Below are 19,817 nucleotides of genomic sequence, written 5' to 3' on the forward strand. Positions count from 1 at the left end.
CCCGAAAAAATTCAACGAACAATATAGAACAAAATGAGATCAAATAAAAAAGAAAAAGAAAAAAAATGGTCAGCGTGACGGATTGTCAAATTCTGGGCCCGGGTTCGATTCCCGGCTGGGTCGGGCAATTTTCTCCTCCCAGGGACTAGGTGTTTTGCTGTCCTCATCATCATCCTATCATCCTCATCGACTGCACGTCACCGAGGTGGCGTCAAATTGAAAGACTGGCACCCGGCGAACGGTCTGCCCGACCGGGGGCCCTAGCCATACGATTAAATAAATAAAGTTTAAGGGATCCTGCACTGTTTGTGAAATACTAGGCGCGTACACGCTACGTAACACATGCTGTATATATAGTCTGCATGTTATGATATCACTGGGCAATATGGCATAGTGATTTGGATACCATGCTCGTTGTAGCGGGTGTCGACATCAAATTCTCGATCAGAGTTCGAGATCAGTGTGATATTTGCCTTGCTGGAAGATTACCATGGCTAACCATTCACTGTCACTTCTGAGAACATAAAAATAAAAAAAATAAAATGGTAGCTGAGAATAAAATCAGATCGCTCCAATTCATTTAAGTCGCAACAAAAGGCGATTCTAGTATAGCTGCCGCAAGTAACACAATCGGTCACTGAAGAATAGAGCATCAGCAGGATTGCGCACTGTAGACGTACTGACTCCCAGAACCAGCACACCCACATCACACTGGTCGTGTTTGACTCGTTCGTCGAGCACTTTGTTCCTGCACTCGCTTCCTTGAGTCATATTTCGTCACACGTTTCAGTTTTCCGGCTGCGTGCACTGAGCTGTAGGGACCAGTTTGTAATTAGGCGAGGGTGTGTCCTACTTTTTGAAACGGCCTTCGTACAGTGAAAGGTCCGGTATTGTAGGAAGGCCATGGCCGGGACACACCTTCCGCGGGTGCTATAAAAGTGCTCACTCCCATCGGCCTGTCAGTCTTCTCTGAAGCCAATCAGAAACATCTGCACCATGTACAAGCTGGTGAGTTACTGCTTTGCTCAGCTCAGCGGACTCGACTCAAATCTTCGGTCTCTGTGAGTCTTCCAAATTATGTCTCAGTCGGCAAGAGTGTTGCAGCCGAAATTGAAAGTTCAGACTCGAGTGCCAGTCCAGTGCGCGCTTTTACTTCTTCAAGATTTTTCATTAAACCGAAAGACATTTGCAGGTTACAGATACAATCAGAAAAATATAACTCATTAAATGAAAACGTTTGAAAAATTTCTAAAGTCATAACTTAAATGTTGTTACAGATATGTTATATACCTCAGTGCAGTCGGCATTAATTACATCTACATCTACATTTATATTCCGCAAGCCACCCAACTTTACGTGCCACTGTCATTACTTCCCTTTCCTGTTCCAGTCGCGTATGGTTCGCGGGAGGAACGACTGCCGAAAAGCCTCCGTGCGCGCTCCAATCTCTCTAATTTTACATTCGTGATCTCCTCGGGAGGTATAAGTAGGGGGAAGCAATATATTCGATACCTTATCCAGAAACGCGTCCTCTCGAAACCTGGACAGCAAGCTACACCGGGATGCAGAGCGCCTCTCTTGCAGAGTCTGCCACTTGAGTTTGCTAGTCATCTCCGTAACGCTATCACGCTTGCCAAATAACCCTGTGACTAAATGCGCCGCTCTTCTTTGGATCCTCTCTATCTGCTCTGTCAACCCGACCTGGTACGGATCCCACACTGATGAGAAATACTCAAGTACAGGTCGAACGAGTGTTTTGTAAGTCACCTCCTTTGTTGATGGATTACATTTCCTAAGGACTCTCCCAATGTATCTCAACCTGGCACACGCCTTATCTACAATTAGTTTAATGTGGTCATTCCACCTCAAATCGTTCCGTACGCATACTCCCAGATATTTTACAGAAGTAACTGCTACCAGTGTTTGTTCTGCTATCATATAGTCATACAATAAAGGATCCTTCTTTCTATGTATTCGCAATACATTACATCTGCCTATGTTAAGGGTCAGTTGCCACTCCCTGCACCAAGTGCCTATCCGCTGCAGATCTTCCTGCATTTCGCTGCAATTTTCTAATGTTGCAACTTCTCTGTATACTATAACATCATCCGCGAAAAGCCACATGGAACGTCTGACACTATCTACTAGGTCATTTATATATATTGTGAAAAGCAATGGTCCCATAACACTCCCCTGTGGCACGCCAGAGGTTACTTTAACGTCTGTAGACGTCTCTCCATTGAGAAGAACATGCTGCGTTCTGTTGTTAATTGTATTAGTACTTCAAAGTTCCATGAATACTATACAACAATCTAAATGGATACATCGGCTTTGGTTTAACTCTTCTATATATAATACATACTTTTCCGGAGTGCACTCAGCCCTTGTGAGGCAAACTGAGGAGCTACTTGATTGAGAAGTAGCGTCTCCGGTCTCGGAAACTGACATACGGCCGGGAGAGCGGTGTGCTGACCACATGCCTCTCCATATACGCATCCAGTGCCGCCTATGGGCTGAGGATGACACGGTGGCCGGTCGGTACCGTTGGGCCTCCATAGCCGGTTCGGGAGAAGTTTAGTTTTTTTTTTAATACATACTTTTCAAAATATGGAAAAATTTACCTAGACTCGAACTGTTCACGAAATTTTATGGACATCTAGTTGAAAAAATCGAAGGTGCTGGTAACCCTGCGTATGTATTACCGATCACAACTGAATCAAGATATTTAAATTGAGTAATTTGTTTGGTATTATGTAAGAAAGATGTGTGTTACTATTAACAGTCTCAACTGTAAATAATGAATTTTTATGTTGATGCTCTTCGCAGGTGTGTAGCTGGATTTCGTCGTCCTGACGACAAAATATTTCGACAGTCCAACTGGCTGCCATCTTCAGGTGAGACTGCAAGTTCACACTGATGCCGAAACTGAAGTAACATCAAATAAGGCAGCTGATGTTACCTCAGCTCCAGAGTGGTTGTGTACCTGCAGTGAAGATTGCGGCCAGTTGGACCGACGAAATATTGTGCTATCTGCACGATGAAATCCGATTGTATGTGCGTGAAGAGCACATCATTTATTACACTGGCAACATCTACGTAATCACAATGAATGCTTTAGTATGCTTCATAGAACCTATAATGGCACAGTATTTCTGGCATGTTCCATAAATGGCAAGTAATATTTTGTGCGCCAAATAATTCATTGTAGAGTCGGAACTAGCTCTTCCTGATGGTGGAATACTAGCAACAGGTTTTCGTAAGGAGCAGTTAACTCCGAAGGAAGAGAAATGGTTTTAAAAGCCCATCGATATGAAGACCAACGGAAACGAAGTATAATATCGAACTGTAACCGAAAAGTTGGTCACTGCCTTTATGACACAACTGTACCACCATTACCTTAAGTAAGTTAAGGAAACCATGGAAAATCTAAATCCGGATGACAAAACGGTACATTTCATTACAAGTGGCCTGAAACTCTAATAGGTTGTGGGTGTATGTCACTACCAACAGTCTGTTCCTGAGTGAACATGTGGACTAAGCAGGTTCACCCTTAGATTGCCAAGGTGATAGCTCTGACACAGACCATCTTGTTACTGGTCGTAACTGCAATAAAAGCTGATAATTGTACGACTGTTTGTTTTCGATGTGTGTAATCATTCGTAAAATTTGCCATTATAATTAGGTTTGGCATTGGAGAAGAACACCTGAGCGAGTGTTTGCTGCGAAGAAATGTAAAACTCTCTTGGGACGTATCTGAATCAGAAGGCACAATTAGCTCTATCTTAAATTTATACCGTGCAGTGCCTTCGCTCTCCACAGAGCGAGAGTCTGAACTTCTGTTAAGTAATAAATGCATCCGTTAATAAACATGTTCTCTGGAATTCTCATATTGCTTCGTTTCTCTTGAACGCGTGCAAAATGATGAATCCACTGGAACCATTGGTTCGACTGCTGAGAGGTACAAAGACGCTGAAAGAGAAAACTAAAGCGTTAGGCAGTTTTATAAACAGATATAGGAGAATGCACTGTTACTGATAATTTACAAAAATGTGAAAGCAGAGGGAGAAATGTATGCTTGAACGTAAATGTAGATGTTAGCCAAGCTTGCACGTTGCGCTGTTGTATTTGACCACGAACGGTATCTGTGTAATGTCTTCAATACGTTGAAAGTGTTAGTCTTGTTCTCAACAATGTTCTGTGTGGTTGTGAGTGCGTTTGTGCCGGTGTAAAATGACTTTGAACGAAGGTAACTTTTTGGTGCTCGTATGGCTGGTTCCTCTGTAACTATGAGAACGGAAGCGTTTGGTTTCTCAAGAGGCACCATATCGAATATCTATATCGGACACAGCAAAGCGGAAAAATATCATCCGCTAAGTCAAACGCGGACGAAAGTGTGTGTTGAGTTATCGTCACAGACGGTCTTTGAAAAGGAAACCCTGTCATCACCAAATCAGTAGTAAGAGAACTTCGTAATCTGAGAATTCCATGGAGAAATGGAATTCCAAAACTACCCACGTCATTGATGGAAATGCCCATAACAGGAAAACGTGGTGCCGAAGCCATAAAATCTGGAACATAAAGCAATATAAGTAAGTAATTTGCTCGGATGCGTCTTGTTTTGCACCCCAAGAGTGAAACATGGAGGGGATTCGATGATGATTAGGGCAGCCATATCGTGGTATTCCACGTGTCCCATGGTTGCTCTACAAGGTAGTATTTCTGAAATTGGTTTAGTGACTATTTTGACTGATCGAGTCCATTCGATGCTACAATGTTTGTACCCTGATGTTCATGCCGTATTCCAAGAAGACAGGACCACTGTTCACACAGGCCGCATAATCCAAGACTGGTTTTGTGAGCACGAGGATGAATTAATTGTTGCATTTCCCCTGGCCACTACAGACACCAGTTCTCGATATTATTGAGCCTTTGTGGTCTACTTTGGAGAGGAGGGTGAGTGATTACTGTCCACCTCCATTATCGTTACCCGAACTTGCCAATATTTGCAGGGAGAACCATAACAGCCCTGTATGTATCCATTCCGAGACTACTGGAAGCTGTTTTGAATATCAACGGTTTTCCTACACGGCATTAGACATGGTAATGTTTCGTGTTTTTGGTGTTTCCAAATTTTAGTCTCCAACCTCTGTATAAACAACCGTGTATAGCAAAATGCTTACATTTAGGAACACGGCTGCAGCTGTACATAGATCCATCTACACTACAGGCCATTAAAATTGCTACACCAAGAAGAAATGGAGATGAAAAATGGGTATTCATTGGACAAGTATATTATACTAGAACTGACATGTGATTACATTTTCACGCAATTTGGGTGCATAGATCCTAAGAAATCAGTACCCAGAACAAACACCTCTGGCCGTAATAACGGCCTTGATACGCCTGGGCATTGAGTCAAACAGAGGTTGGATGGTGTGTACAGGTACAGCTCCCCATGCAGCTTCAACACGATACCACAGTTCATCAAGAGTAGTGACTGGCGTGTTGTGACGAATCAGTTGCTCGGCCACCATTGACCAGACATTTTCAATTGGTGAGAGATCTGGAGAATGTGCTGGCCAGGGCAGCAGTCGAACATTTTCTGTATCCAGAAAGGCCCGTACAGGACCTGCAACATGCAGTCGTACATAATCCTGCTGAAATGTAGGGTTTCGGAGGGATCGAATGAAGGGTAGAGTCACGGGTCGTAAGACATCTGAAATGTAACGTCCACTGTTCAAAGTGCCGTCAATGCGAACAAGAGGTAACCGAGACGTGTAACCAATGGCACCCCATACCATCACGCTGGTTGATACGCAAGTATGGCGATGACGAATACACGCTTCCAGTCTGCGTTCACCGCGATGTCCCAAACACGGATGCGACCATCATGATACTGTAAACCTGGATTAATCCGAAAAGATGACGTTTTGCCATTCGTGCACTCAGGTTCGTCGTTGAGTACACCATCGCAGGCGCTCCTGACTGTGATGCAACGTCAAGGGTAACCGCAGCCATGGTCTACGAGCTGATAGTCCATGCTGCTGCAAATGTCGTCGAACTGTTGGTGCAGATGGTGGTTGTCTTGCAAACGTCCCCATCTGTTGACTCAGGGATCGAGACGTGGCTGCACGATCCGTTACAGCCATGTGGATAAGATGCCTGTCATCTCGACTGCTAGTGATACGAGGCCGTTGGGATCCAGCACGGAGTTCCGTATTACCCTCCTGAACCCACCGATTCCATATTCTGCTAACAGTCATTGGATCTCGACCTAAGCGAGCAGCAACGTCGCGATACAATAAACCTTAATCCCGATAGGCTACAATCCGACCTTTATCAAAGTCGGAAACGTGATGGTACGCATTCTCCTCCTTACACGAGGCATCACAACAACGTTTCACCAGGCAACGCATGTCAACTGCTGTTTGTGTGTGAGAAATCGGTTGGAAACTTTCCTCATGTCAGCACGTTGTAGGTGTCGCCACCGGCGCCAACCTTGTGTGAATGCTCTGAAAAGCTAATCATTTGCATATCACAGCATCTTCTTCCTGTCGGTTAAATTTCGCGTCTGTAGCACATCACCTTCGTGGTTTAGCAATTTTAATGACCAGTAGTGTAGTTTTAATGTAGCTATCATGGTGCTTCAAAAAAGGGCTTAGGGTTTGTTGACTATAGCTGATCAATAACGGACCTCTTTTTGAAGAACCACTTTTTTATGCAAGGAAAAGGCCAATCGATAAATCATGGCATTACTAGGGATAGTTGCGAATGATGGTCACCGTACTGACTTGGGGAAAACTGGGCATTTTTAAAGGGGACGTATAGAGAAAGGATTTTGTTGCAGGTCCTGGTTGTGCTGACTCTGGCTCTGCTGGCCGTGGCGTCGGCGCAGCTGGTGCGTTATGGCTACGGCTACTCGGCGTACAGCCCTTACTACGGATACACCGCGCCCTACGCCTACGCCAGGGCCCTGGGCTACTCATACCCCTACCTCGGCTGAAAGGTAACAGCTTTGACATCTTTCAGTTTCTTTCCATCGGCGTAGCCATTTCTCCACATTTTTCCCCATTACCGCCTGTCATTATAGTTCTCAATGCATTCAATTAGAAAGTGATCTGTGATGGTACTTTTAAGCACTGATCCGCTACTGAAGACTCATGGTCGCTACCCATTTGACTGTGATTTGTTAAGATTTTTGTGTGAAAGTAATTCTTGTACTTTCTTCTTTTCCAGAAATATGAACCCGGCAAGAAGATCACGATGTACAGTTCACTGATGGCGCATCATGTAGTTTAAAATCAAAATAAACATATTCGTACTCTTCCATGTTCTGTTGTCCTTCATCCCACGAAACAAAACAAAACATTCTGAAATACTTAGGATATTCTAACAGTTATTAAAATGGTAGACAACTGTGTTATCAGTCGCATCTTCCCAAAGACTGCGACCAATCATACACTCAAATATTCTACTTGAAAATTGTGAAAACCTCAATAAATACCTGTAATGGACTTCAAAGAAAACAGTTTTTTTACCACGCCTTAGAACAAAACGGTGATAGAGTATCGTCCAGCTTTACGACGACCGCTGTTGCAGTTCATATTTTCGTTTTTTTCCTACATGGCATTGTATTTCAGTATAACTTATTACAGACCGCTAGCAAGATAACGTTGTAATACCTAGTATTTGGGAGGAAGAAACTATAACTGAAAACCGTGCTCTAAAATCATTACAAAGTTCACATATTTCGTTGTCATAAGATATATGTGTAACGTGTCATCTATTTGAAATGTAAATCAGAAATAAAAGGAAACACGGATATAGAACTGCAAAAAACTGAGTTCTTGGTTGAATCGTGGATACTTCCAGTCTGCCAAATAACGTACACATCCGAGGAAGCAATTGACTTCTATGGATCTCCAATGGAGAAAAAAAGGGTGATAATCGCTTAACGTCTCATGACGCTGACAGAGACGGAGCACTACTTCATTTGGAGAGTGACGTGTCACGATAGTGCTCTTGCCGTATTTATGAGGAATCACCTACGCAATCACTTCAAGCGATCTAAGGAATGCTAAGTAAGGATGGATGGACGGTAATAGACCCTTATTCCCTTGAGACAACTCCTGAGTCTTAACCTCTGCTCCGTCTAGCTTGCCACCTCCAGTATGAAATACATGTCGTCTCAACATGAAAACAGAGCAGCTCATGTGTGATCTAAGTATTGACGTATACGAGACAGAGGATGAAGCCAAGGATTATTTGTTCATGCCCAATTTCGAACGCATATGGTTGTTAATACTTATTTTTTCCTATTTTCCATACTTCTTATATCGTTCTGCAGTGCGTCTCTTTGTTGACTTTTAATATACGCTGAACAACATTCGCATTAAAAGATGTTTGCATCATACAGAAATAACCACTAAAATCGCAAAAAAGAATTATCCTGCATAATTGAAACCTGGAGTGTGTTCAGAACACTCACACACGCACGCAAACGCACACGTACACACAAACACACACCCAGCCGATACTTCTCTTGTGTAAAAATAAATATTTGTATTACCAGAGTTCAGTCAATGAAGTACAGTCAGATTAAGTGGTAAGGTTAGTGAAAGAGCTAGTCTGCCGCCTCAGCGTCAAATGGCACGATTCTCCTAAGATGAATGGGACTAGCAGGTAGAAGGGGGTTGAACTCAGCGACGACTGTGTACTGGACTATGTCTTGTCCACATGCCCATAACAGAGCGAATAGTTTTGTCTACATAATTGGTTAACGTTGGAGCATTGATGCAGATGTGGGTCTGTCTGAATCAGCTGCGCGGAGTGGCCGCGTGGTTTGAGGCGCCATGTCACGGAGTGCGCGGCCCTCCCGCCGCAGGTTCGAGTCCTCCCTCAGGCATGGGTGTGTGTGTTGTTCTTAGCATAAGTTAGTTTAAGTTAGATTAAGTAGTAAGTAAGCTTAGGGAACGATAATCTCAGCAGTTTGGTCCCATAGGACCTTACCACAAATTAGTGTGCAAGTCTAGGGATCGATGACCTCAGAAATTTGATCCCACAGGAATTCACGCAGATCTGAACATTTGTCTGACTCAACAGTTCGGCATTTGTGCTACAGGCTAAACTGATGAAGCACATGCTATTTCAAGACAACCCAGATATCTCATATGAACGCTGTAGTCCCAATTCGATCTGTCTGATAGTAACGTCCATGTGTCTGTTACAAGTTACCTTGGTCGAATGTGATGGTTCGAGGGGTGACATCAGCATATTGAGGACAATCGCTACATCAGGGAGGTTTGTGATCCTGAGCTTCTGGTCCTTGTTCAGGAAACTACTGATAGGTCAGCAGCACATGTGATGAGATACGTTGAAGCATCCATCGAAATTGCTTCCTTTGCCTGACAGATCCCCCTTCAAACACGACTGAGATATACACTACTGGCCATTAAAATTGCTTCACCAAGAAGAAATGCAAATAATAAACGGGTATTCATTGGACAAATATATTATACTAGAACTGACATGTGATTACATTTTCACGCAATTTGGGTGCATAGATCCTGAGAAATCAGTACACGGAACAACCACCTCTGGCCGTAATAACGGCCTTGATACGCATGGGCATTGAGTCAAACAGAGCTTGGATGGCGTGTACAGATCCAGCTGCCCATGCAGCTTCAGCACGATACCACCGAGATTTGAGCTGCCTGTAACCGCCGTACTATCGAGCGAAAGTAAATAGATGAATATAGTGCCATGTAAAATTGCTTTTAACTTTGGAATACAACTATAAGAAGTATGAAAACATCACGATGGACGCTTTCAAAAATTTATAATTTCGTGACGGGGACATCGGGTGCAAAGAGTGTAACTATATTATTTTACGAATAACTATTTTTTTCCGTTTCTAAAACGAAGTGTAGTGAAACGAATGCAGCTTTGTGATCGTACCCAGACTGTTATGCAATGGAGACCAGTTCTGTGCCCAGGACGTAAATTCAGATTTCTTGTCCTTGATAGTAACCACAAGATTCGAGACGCCGCATTTGTTTCGCTAAATGACAGGCTGAAAGTTTTACGCACATACTTATAATAACAGGGATAATAAAGTTCAAAGAAGCAGGCCGTAACTTGCAGCACAAGGTATGTGAAGATATCTGAGAGAAATGCGGTCCGTGACTGCAACGGAACATTTATGTAGCTTAGGATGAAGTTTAATGCCGAGATACTTTTGTTGAAGCTGATAGGCTGCGAATGTCGGTGACAACTCTGCATAGAGTGGCACAGCAATGAAATTAACCCAACAGTGGTTACAATGATAAATAAAAACGTATATTTTAGCACTTCGTAGGTTCGCTTAGCACCTGTTGCCTGCAGATGTCCTTTATGCCATTGAATTAAGACATCTACAAGTGATTTGTGGACTGCTCTATCAGTCATGGCAACCAAAGATTTCTGCTGCAGGATGTGTACTTTTATCTTCGTACACCAACTCATTCTCTTTCATAAACAGCAACTTCACTTTCCAGAAAGAGGTATGTTCCTGGAAACTAAGCCGTTTCTACTCGAAAGCCGGTAAACTTTTGTTTTCAATAAATAAATAAACTGGAGGGAGTAGTAGAACACACTAGTTTGCAATTTTTTTAAGAAACAGAATATTAAAGGTAAAACAATCCACTTAAACATCATACATAGAACAATCCAGGGCATTAATATGATTAAATATTTTGCTGAGTGGATTACAGCCAACAGGCTACATAAACATGACTTGAAAAAAAATCTAGGTTTTGAACTACACGATACATTTACAGCAAAAAGTACTTTTCCGTAAATAACAAATTTCATCATGATGACTATGTCATAAAATCAATGTGTCTGTATGCATCTAAGTGTATTACTCATTCGGAGGGCCGTTTACTAGGGAAGGAATTATTTAGCAAACAAATGAGGTTTACCCAGCGCAGTGGGTCTAATTTATAGAAACTAAATCTACACAAAAAACTGAAACAAGAAACATATGCTAAAACAGAAAAAAGTACAGGCACAATGCACAAACGCAGAGTTCGGTTTTATGCTGAATTATTAATACGAATGAATGATTCAAAATGGTCGAAAACTACCTTCAACATCTTTGACTCATAAATCATAATGGTAGTAAGCTTATCGTGGTCCTTAGATGATCCCCTAACGATATAAATAAAATAAATAAATAAAACAAATAAATTTCAAACTGAAACTTCCTGGCAGATTAAAACTGTTTGCCAGACCGGGACTCGAACTCGGGACGAGGGGACGAGGTACTGGCAGGAAGTAAAGCTGTGAGAATGGGGCGTGAGTTGCGCTTGGGTAGCTCAGTTCAGACGGCACGGTAACTCAGCGTGGTCGGTCAGAGGGTTAGCTGCCCTCTGTAATAAAAAAAACTGAGTTAATGGATCAACGACAAACTGAAACGGGTGTCTTGCGACGTCCGCCCCGAGCAGATACAACGAACGGAAACAAACACAAAGAGATTAAAAAAAAAAAAAAAAGTTGGTAGAGCAACTACCCGCGAAAGGCATAGGTCCCGAGTCCGAGTGTCGGTCCGGCACACAGTTTTAATCTGCCAGGAAGTTTCATATCAGCGAACACTCCGCTGCAGAGTGAAAATCTTATTCTGAAATTTCAAACTATTTAAGGGGCATTACACTCAAATTTACGTAAGTAATGAACAGCTATTGGAATTAAACATATTTGTCTGATTCCATTGTGTTGCAAAGAGGCAAGTATTGAACAACAATATCACAGTGATCTTCAACGCTTCACAGCAAGACTGTACTCGTGAAAGAACGATCTGAATACTTTTCTTCTGTCTTACAGCATTTGTTTTTTCTTTCCGTATTTGTATGGTACAGGTGTTGATTGTAACAAAATATTTACTACAATATCAGTGTAATCATTTCCTACAGGATTCACTCGTAATTCAGTGGAAATTTTGAACTGATTAAGTTGAACTAAACATTTTAAAATGTTCTGTTCATTCCAATGAGCACCATTACACAATTTTACAGCATTTTATCGTCTGAAGAAGACGTCTTTACCCAGGTAATCATGAACCATGATATATGCATTCAAAATAATGCGCCAAAAAAAGGAAAGATACTCCTGAAAAATTAAAATCAATATTTCCCCGTGTTTAACATGAAAACTGTGATAATCACTTGTAACTTTCGAAAATACCGAGGACTAACTGAAAATTCACAAACAATGCGCTGTATGTGAAGTGGTTTTAGGGTTATATGACATCCTTCGAACCTAATCACCCTTAGTTAGCAGAAAACAAATAAGTCTGGCTTTCAAAAAGTTATCTTTAGCCTGGACCTCTGATATAATCAAAACGAATGCCACATCATAATTGCCACGTAAAACACTTGCAAATTATTTTTGAAAGTCATCCAAACATTCAACACCTTAAAGCCATATATCTCGCACTAAATTCGATAAACCATGAAATACTAGCACGTCTGTCATTGCTGCGTCCTCCGGAAGATCGGAACACAGGCCTACATAGTGGAGCGCAAAGCTGTCTGCAACGTGGGCAGCAGAGTTAACTCTACCCTCCAGAGAGGGCGCCGCAAGGCAACGACTATTTTATGCATCCGTCCAGCGTCACCCAAATAGCTGCCAAGTGGACACCAATCCGCCGAACGCGGGTATAAGCTGGCACACGGCTCCAAACGAATCAGTATCTGCCCAGTATCCGCAGACTATCGACAGCACCACAAAGTAATATCAGGAACTTGTCTATAGTCGCCGCCGAAAACAACCAAACCGCACATTCTACAAGTGATCGTAGTTATCCTTCACTGGATTCAGGACTAGACCATAGTTCACAGCTAGATCAGAGCAAGTGAATTTCAAACTATTTCCTCGCACCAGCTTCAGACCAAATTTAACTAGCGCAATATTTCTGTTAATAAATTTTTGTAAACTGTTGCTATTTTTGTTGCCATATACTTTCGCAATACATTGCCTAACCTTATTTCACCGCAAGCAAGCCACCTCACAACAGAAACAATTTTCGATGGTAAGTGGTTCTCTTCCTGTCACCGATTAACGTTCGACGCCATCCGTATTTGCCGAATAAAAATCGCAAATCAAAACTTATTACAAAAGTTTTCGCTCTATTATCACGATTATGAGACATGCGTCTTTTTTTTTCTTGAGTCAAACATAACTTGGATGGTGTGTACAGGTACAGCTGCCCATGCAGCTTCAACACGACACCATAGTTCATCAAATGTAGTGACAGGCGTATTGTGACGAGCCAGTTGCTCGGCCACCATTGTCCAGACGTTTTCAATTGGTGAGAGATCTGGAGAATGTTCTGGCCAGGGCAGCAGTCGAACATTTTTTGTATCCAGAAAGGCCCGTATAGGACCTGCAACATGCGGTCGTACATTATCCTGCTGAAATGTAGGGTTTCGCAGGGATCGAATAAAGGGTAGAGCCACAGGTCGTAACACATCTGAAATGTAACGTCCACTGTTCAAAATGTCGTCAATGCGAACAAGAGGTGTAACCAATGCCACCCCGTACCATCACGCCAGGTGATACGCCAGTATGGCGATGACGAATACACGCTTGCAATGTGCGTTCATCGCGATGTCGCTGTAACTAACCTGTTTCTGCGGGTTATTACGTTAAGAGTGGGAATGGAAATGCTTATTGATTGTGAAGCTAACGTGAGAAGATTAGGGTCGCCACCGACTTTAGCCATACAACTAATCAAAGGTTTGGCCGAGTCGGAAAATAAATTAATTTCATCATAGACCAAAAACTCATAAAAATTCGTACGTCGTGATATCGCTCATAGAAGATGCGATGTAATTAATAGTATTTCCCGTGCACTGTCTACGAGAATCAATCATTTAAAGTGAAATAGTACATGCATGAACACTGTGCAGAAGATCAGCTCCCAGAAACACACCTGAAAATAAGACTTTATCTAAAGCATTTGTTTTAAAATAAAACGGGAAACTAATCACTGGACCTGTGCGTAAGGAAACGCGTTGGATGTGCTAACAGGAAAGCTACGAGGTGAGTGGCTTAGGTGCAAAAACGTAACCTCGGAATGTAAGAGAAGATTGTGTATAAAATCATTTATTCCTAAGATATGGATGTGAGGCATGTACACAATTCCTGATAACATTAATTCCTAAAACATTAAAGAAAAGCATCGATACATACACCGTTACAATCTACACCCAAAATCATTGGTTTGAATCACTCATACAACTGCTGTTGCCTGATAACTGATCGCAATAACTCGTGAAACGGTTCACGTTTTGCAGTACATCTGCGTGCCCAAGTGGTTTGTGGAGACGCAATTTCTAGGTATCCACCTAACGCAGGTGGATTTCTCACAAGTAGCGCAAACATCTTTGCCTACTTGACCACTACGAGAGTTGGCTATTCTGTATAACTGCTGCTGAATCTGTATGACTATCGCAGACTTTCTGTAGCAGACTACGCCACCGTATAGCAACGTGACTCACAACGATATTCATTCAATCAAACCACTTTGAGAGTTATGAGAAAAGAGAAACAAGGAAAAGAAAGAGAAATGCTAGTGAAAATGGGCTACTGGACTAGTGAAAGGTGGCTACAGGACCCTTTCATCACCAAACACGGATGCGACCATCATGATGCTCTAAACAAAACCTGGATTCGTCCGAAAAAATGACGTTTTGCCATTCGTGCACCCAGGTTCGTCGTTGAGTACACCATCGCAGGCGCTCTTGTCTGTGATGCGGCGTCAAGGGTAACCGCAGCCATGGTCTCCGAGCTGATAGTCCATGCTACTGCAAACGTCGTCGAACTGTTCGTGCAGATGGTTGTTGTCTTGCAAACGTCCCCATCTGTTGACTCAGGGGTCGAGACGTGGCTGCACGATCCGTTACAGCCATGCGGATATGATGCCTGCCACCTCGACTGCTAGCGATACGAGGCCGTTGGGATCCAGCACGGCGTTCCGCATTACCCTCCTGAACCCACCGATTCCATATTCTGCTACCAGTCACTAGATCTCGACCAACGCGAACAGCAATGTCGCGATACGATAAACCTTAAACGCGATAGGCTACAATCCGACCTTTATCAAAGTCGGAAACGTGATGGTACGCATTTCTTCTCCTCACACGAGGCATCGCAATAACGTTTCACCTGGCAACGCCGATCAACTCCTGTTTGTGTATGAAAAATCGATTGGAAACTTTCCTCATGTCAGCACATTGTAGGTGTCGCCACCGGCGCCAGCCTTGTGTGATTGCTCTGCAAAGCTAATCATTTGTATATCACAGCATCTTCTTCCTGTCGGTTAAATTTCGCGTCTGTAGCACATCTTCGTGGTGTAGCAATTTTAATGGCCAGTAGTGTATAATTTCTCAGAATGAAGAAAATAAAATAAAACACATTTACCTGATACGACGTTCTAAGATGCACACAAATAGTCAGAAAAATCTGCTCGGTCCATTGTAAATACCACAAAAATGCCATCAGATCAACAGACCAAGGTAGTTTACTTATTCAAATAACCCTTGGATGCTTGAGTCTTTGGACTCGTGAAAAACAAAAGAGGAATCTTTAGGACCCCTGTCTCCGAACAAATACAAAAAGTTATTTATTCAAACAATATTATCAAATTATTATGAAGATGATGACACAGAGCCAATATGAAAGTATTTATTATGATACTGTGAGTTTAGTAGATGATATACAATGTTATAAGTTACGTTCTTTTCCGAGATTAAACAATCAAGTTTCCGTTTCACTGGGATTACTTCAGAAGCCCTGCTCCCGAAAAATACGTACTTTTCAGATATTACATTGTATTGCGTAAATATGTGTTGCGCATGTGCTGCATGGATGATCACTTTTTCTGCCTAATCCGTATGGGCACAGCGAACATCATCTTTTGGCGTCTACCAGTACGCAGAATCTTCGACTATTGGTGAGTAGTCTCACAACGTCCCATGGCTTGTAGAACATTCTAAGGTGTGAGATGCTGACTCTCTTTTCCTAATTCTTGATAAAACTTCTCATTTCGTCAGATTTGCCTTCTGTTGGTTGAGACGCTTCTGAGAAAATAGAAACACAGAGCATTTATGGTTACTACGCTCATTACATTTGCCCGTAAGTTGAAAGGCTAACTTCTTGACAGTATCATGCGTTCGTACGTACGTGTCTTCTAGTAAAGAAAATCGACACCTGACTTAATTTATAATTAAAAAAACTAGCTCTGCCTTTCTTTTGCGTCCTTCACCTACTATGGCCCTGTGGTGCAGGGAAAGGAGTAGTATGACATTTTTGATCTTTTTGGGCACATAATCTACAGTTGTCACATTATCTTAAAAACGACATGATGGGGATGAAACTTCTTTGGAATTGGAAGCCTTCGTTTCTCTTGGAATTTCCTTCTTGTGTCTCCTGAAAGTTTCCATTGCTGTAATCTTTTTCTGCAATAGTTCTTTAAATAACGGAACACTTGTGAAAATATTACGTATTGTAATATTTGTTGAAGTTCTTCCCTATGTCTTTGTTAGTCTACTGTACTAGATGCAATACTGATTTGTTTTATCTGATCAGACTCCAAAAAATGCATCTATTTCCTCAGACATAATATTTTCCAATTTTATTCGTGATGCAAGCAATGCGCCTCTCTTCTAAATTAGTACAACACACGCTCTCCAGTAATACTTTTTGTGTGGTAAGAGTTTAGTGAGTGCTCAGCGTGACGGCTACACTATCCCTTACCGGCTGAGGTGAAATTTTCATTCTATTCGAACTCTGCTGCATGGTGGCGGTGATTCATTCCACTGAGTTCCATCACGACCACCTAGACTCCTAAATAACGCGAATTCATTATCCTAGGGACCATCAGTATCTGAATCACTGACGTATTCCTGATTAGAAAGAGCTTCACCTACAAGCCATTCAGCAACTGTTGATTCAAAATTATGGTCACTTGTACTGGCTTCAGATGACGTTCTTTTGCTTTTGACAGTTAATATGGAAACCATACTGGAAGTAAAGGGTAAACGTGTCTTACAGAATTACGCTGTTGATGACACTTAAGTTATACTTCTTTGAAACGATTCTCAAGTAAAAGAATACACCCACCCTCCAAAATAATACTCATTTGTTGCTTTTTTAATACTTCTCACTTTTCAACGATGTGTGTAGATGTCCAAAACTGTTAACTGTTGTCAGTAATTTTGCCAATACAATGTTCCATGGAGACCAAAGACAAATAAGTTGTTCAGAAGATGGCTTGCTCGCTAAGGCGTCAAAAAGACCCGTACCATGCATTGGACCTGTAAGATTACTAAATTGATAAAGATAAATTAATTTGACTTGCACCATATAATGTTTTTCCTAAAGAAAATCAATTACATTTCCAAGGATTACACAGAACGTAAGCAAACATAAACTATTCTAAGACAGTTTATTAGCAAAAAAGAAGGTTGCCAAGTCCGAAAGACCATTGTTATGCATCCAGAGTTAAAAAATGTTATTAATTTATTCATAAACCCCAATGAACCATGGACCTTGCCGTTGGTTGGGAGGCTTGCGCGCCTCAACGATACAGATAGCCATGCCGTAGGTGCAACCACAGCGGAAGGGTATCTTTTTAGAGACCAGACCAACGTGTGGTTCCAGAAGAGGGTGTGTGATCACCATGGTACACGGTGCTACCGATGTGATTGTTTCAACGGAAAACAAAGTAGTGGTCGTTGGGCAAAGACACCACTCCCATGCAGTCATGTGACATTGTGGAGGGTAAGATTACGTGCTTTTTAGTCCTGTTAAACGTGTTTATATTTGATGACGAACTACAGTTTCTAATATTGAAATTTATTCTTGGAATTCAGCTGAACTGCAACAGGTATAGGATCTACAACTTAAAGCGACATATGAAAATTTGTACTTGACCAGGACTCGAAACCGGGTTTCCCGCTTATCGCGAGCTGTCACCCTACTACTTAGGCTACCCAAGCAAGTTACCTGCACCGACCCAAACTCCCATCTACATCTACATTTCATCTACATTTATACTCCGCAAGCCACCCAACGGTGTGTGGCGGAGGGCACTTTACGTGCCACTGTCATTACCTCCCTTTCCTGTTCCAGGCGCGAATGGTTCGCAGGAAGAACGACTGTCTGAAAGCCTCCGTGCGCGCTCTAATCTCTCTAATTTTACATTCGTGATCTCCTCGGGAGGTATAAGTAGGAGGAAGCAATATATTCGATACCTCATCCGCAAACGCACCCTCTCGAAACCTGGCGAGCAAGCTACACCGCGATGCAGAGCGCCTCTCTTGCAGAGTCTGCCACTTGAGTTTGCTAAACATTTCCGTAACGCTATCACGGTTTACAAATAACCCTGTGACGAAACGCGCCGCTCTTCTTTGGATCTTCTCTATCTCCTCCGTCAACCCGATCTGGTACGGATCCCACACAGATGAGCAATACTCAAGTATAGGTCGAACGAGTGTTTTGTAAGCCACCTCCATTGTTGATGGACTACATTTTCTAAGGACTCTCCCAATGAATCTCAACCTGGTACCCGCTTTACCAACAATTAACTTTATATGATCGTTCCACTTCAAATCGTTCCGCACGCATACTCCCAGATATTTTACAGAAGTAACTGCTACCAGTGTTTGTTCCGCTATCATATAATCATACAATATAGGATCCTTCTTTCTATGTATTCGCAGTATATTACATTTGTCTATGTTAAGGGTCAACTGCCACTCCCTGCACCAAGTGCCTATCCGCTGCAGATCTTCCTGCATTTCGCTGCAATTTTCTAATGTTGCAACTTCTCTGTATACTACAGCATCATCCGCGAAAAGCCGCATGGGACTTCCGACACTATCTACTAGGTCATTTATATATATTGTGAAAAGCAATGGTCCCATAACACTCCCCTGTGGCCCGCCAGAAGTTACTTTAACGTCTGTAGACGTCTCTCCATTGATAACAACGTGCTGTGTTCTGTTTGCTAAAAACTCTTCAATCCAGCCACACAGCTGGTCTGATATTCCGTAGGCTCTTACTTTATCAGGCGACAGTGCGGAACTGTATCGAACGCCTTCCGGAAGTCAAGAAAAATAGCATCTACCTGGGAGCCTGTATCTAATATTTTCTGGGTCTCATGAACAAATAAAGCGAGTTGGGTCTCACACGATCGCTGTTTCCGAAATCCATGTTGATTCCTACATAGTAGATTCTGGGTTTCCAAAAACGACATGATACTCGAGCAAAAAACATGTTCTAGAATTCTACAACAGATCGACGTCAGAGATATAGGTCTATAGTTTTGCGCATCTGCTCGACGACCCTTCTTGAAGACTGGGACTACCTGTGCTCTTTTCCAATCATTTGGAACCTTCCGTTCCTCTAGAGACTTGCGGTACACGGCTGTTAGAAGGGGGGCAAGTTCTTTCGCGTACTCTGTACAGAATCGAATTGGTATCCCGTCAGGTCCAGTGGACTTTCCTCTGGTGAGTGATTCCAGTTGCTTTTCTATTCCTTGGCCACTTACTTCGATGTCAGCCATTTTTTTCGTTTGTGCGAGGATTTAGAGAAGGAACTGCAGTGCGGTCTTCCTCTGTGAAGCAGCTTTGGAAAAAGGTTTTTAGTATTTCAGCTTTACGCGTGTCATCCTCTGTTTCAATGCCATCATTATCCCGGAGTGTCTGGATATGCTGTTTCGAGCCACTTACTGATTTAACGTAAGACCAGAACTTCCTAGGATTTTCTGTCAA

The 19,817-nt window shown here is 42.4% G+C and overlaps 1 long non-coding RNA gene across 1 annotated transcript; it reads left to right on the forward strand.

Annotated features, from left to right (window-relative positions):
- Positions 1-881: 881 nt before the first annotated feature.
- LOC124722083 lies at positions 882-7,329 on the forward strand. The gene is made up of 3 exons (XR_007006439.1): positions 882-1,008; positions 6,848-7,006; positions 7,237-7,329. It is a non-coding gene; the product is annotated as an uncharacterized LOC124722083 (long non-coding RNA).
- Positions 7,330-19,817: the final 12,488 nt, after the last annotated feature.

Source organism: Schistocerca piceifrons, chromosome X, assembly GCF_021461385.2.
Source record: "Schistocerca piceifrons isolate TAMUIC-IGC-003096 chromosome X, iqSchPice1.1, whole genome shotgun sequence".
Taxonomy (NCBI): Eukaryota; Metazoa; Arthropoda; class Insecta; order Orthoptera; family Acrididae; genus Schistocerca; species Schistocerca piceifrons.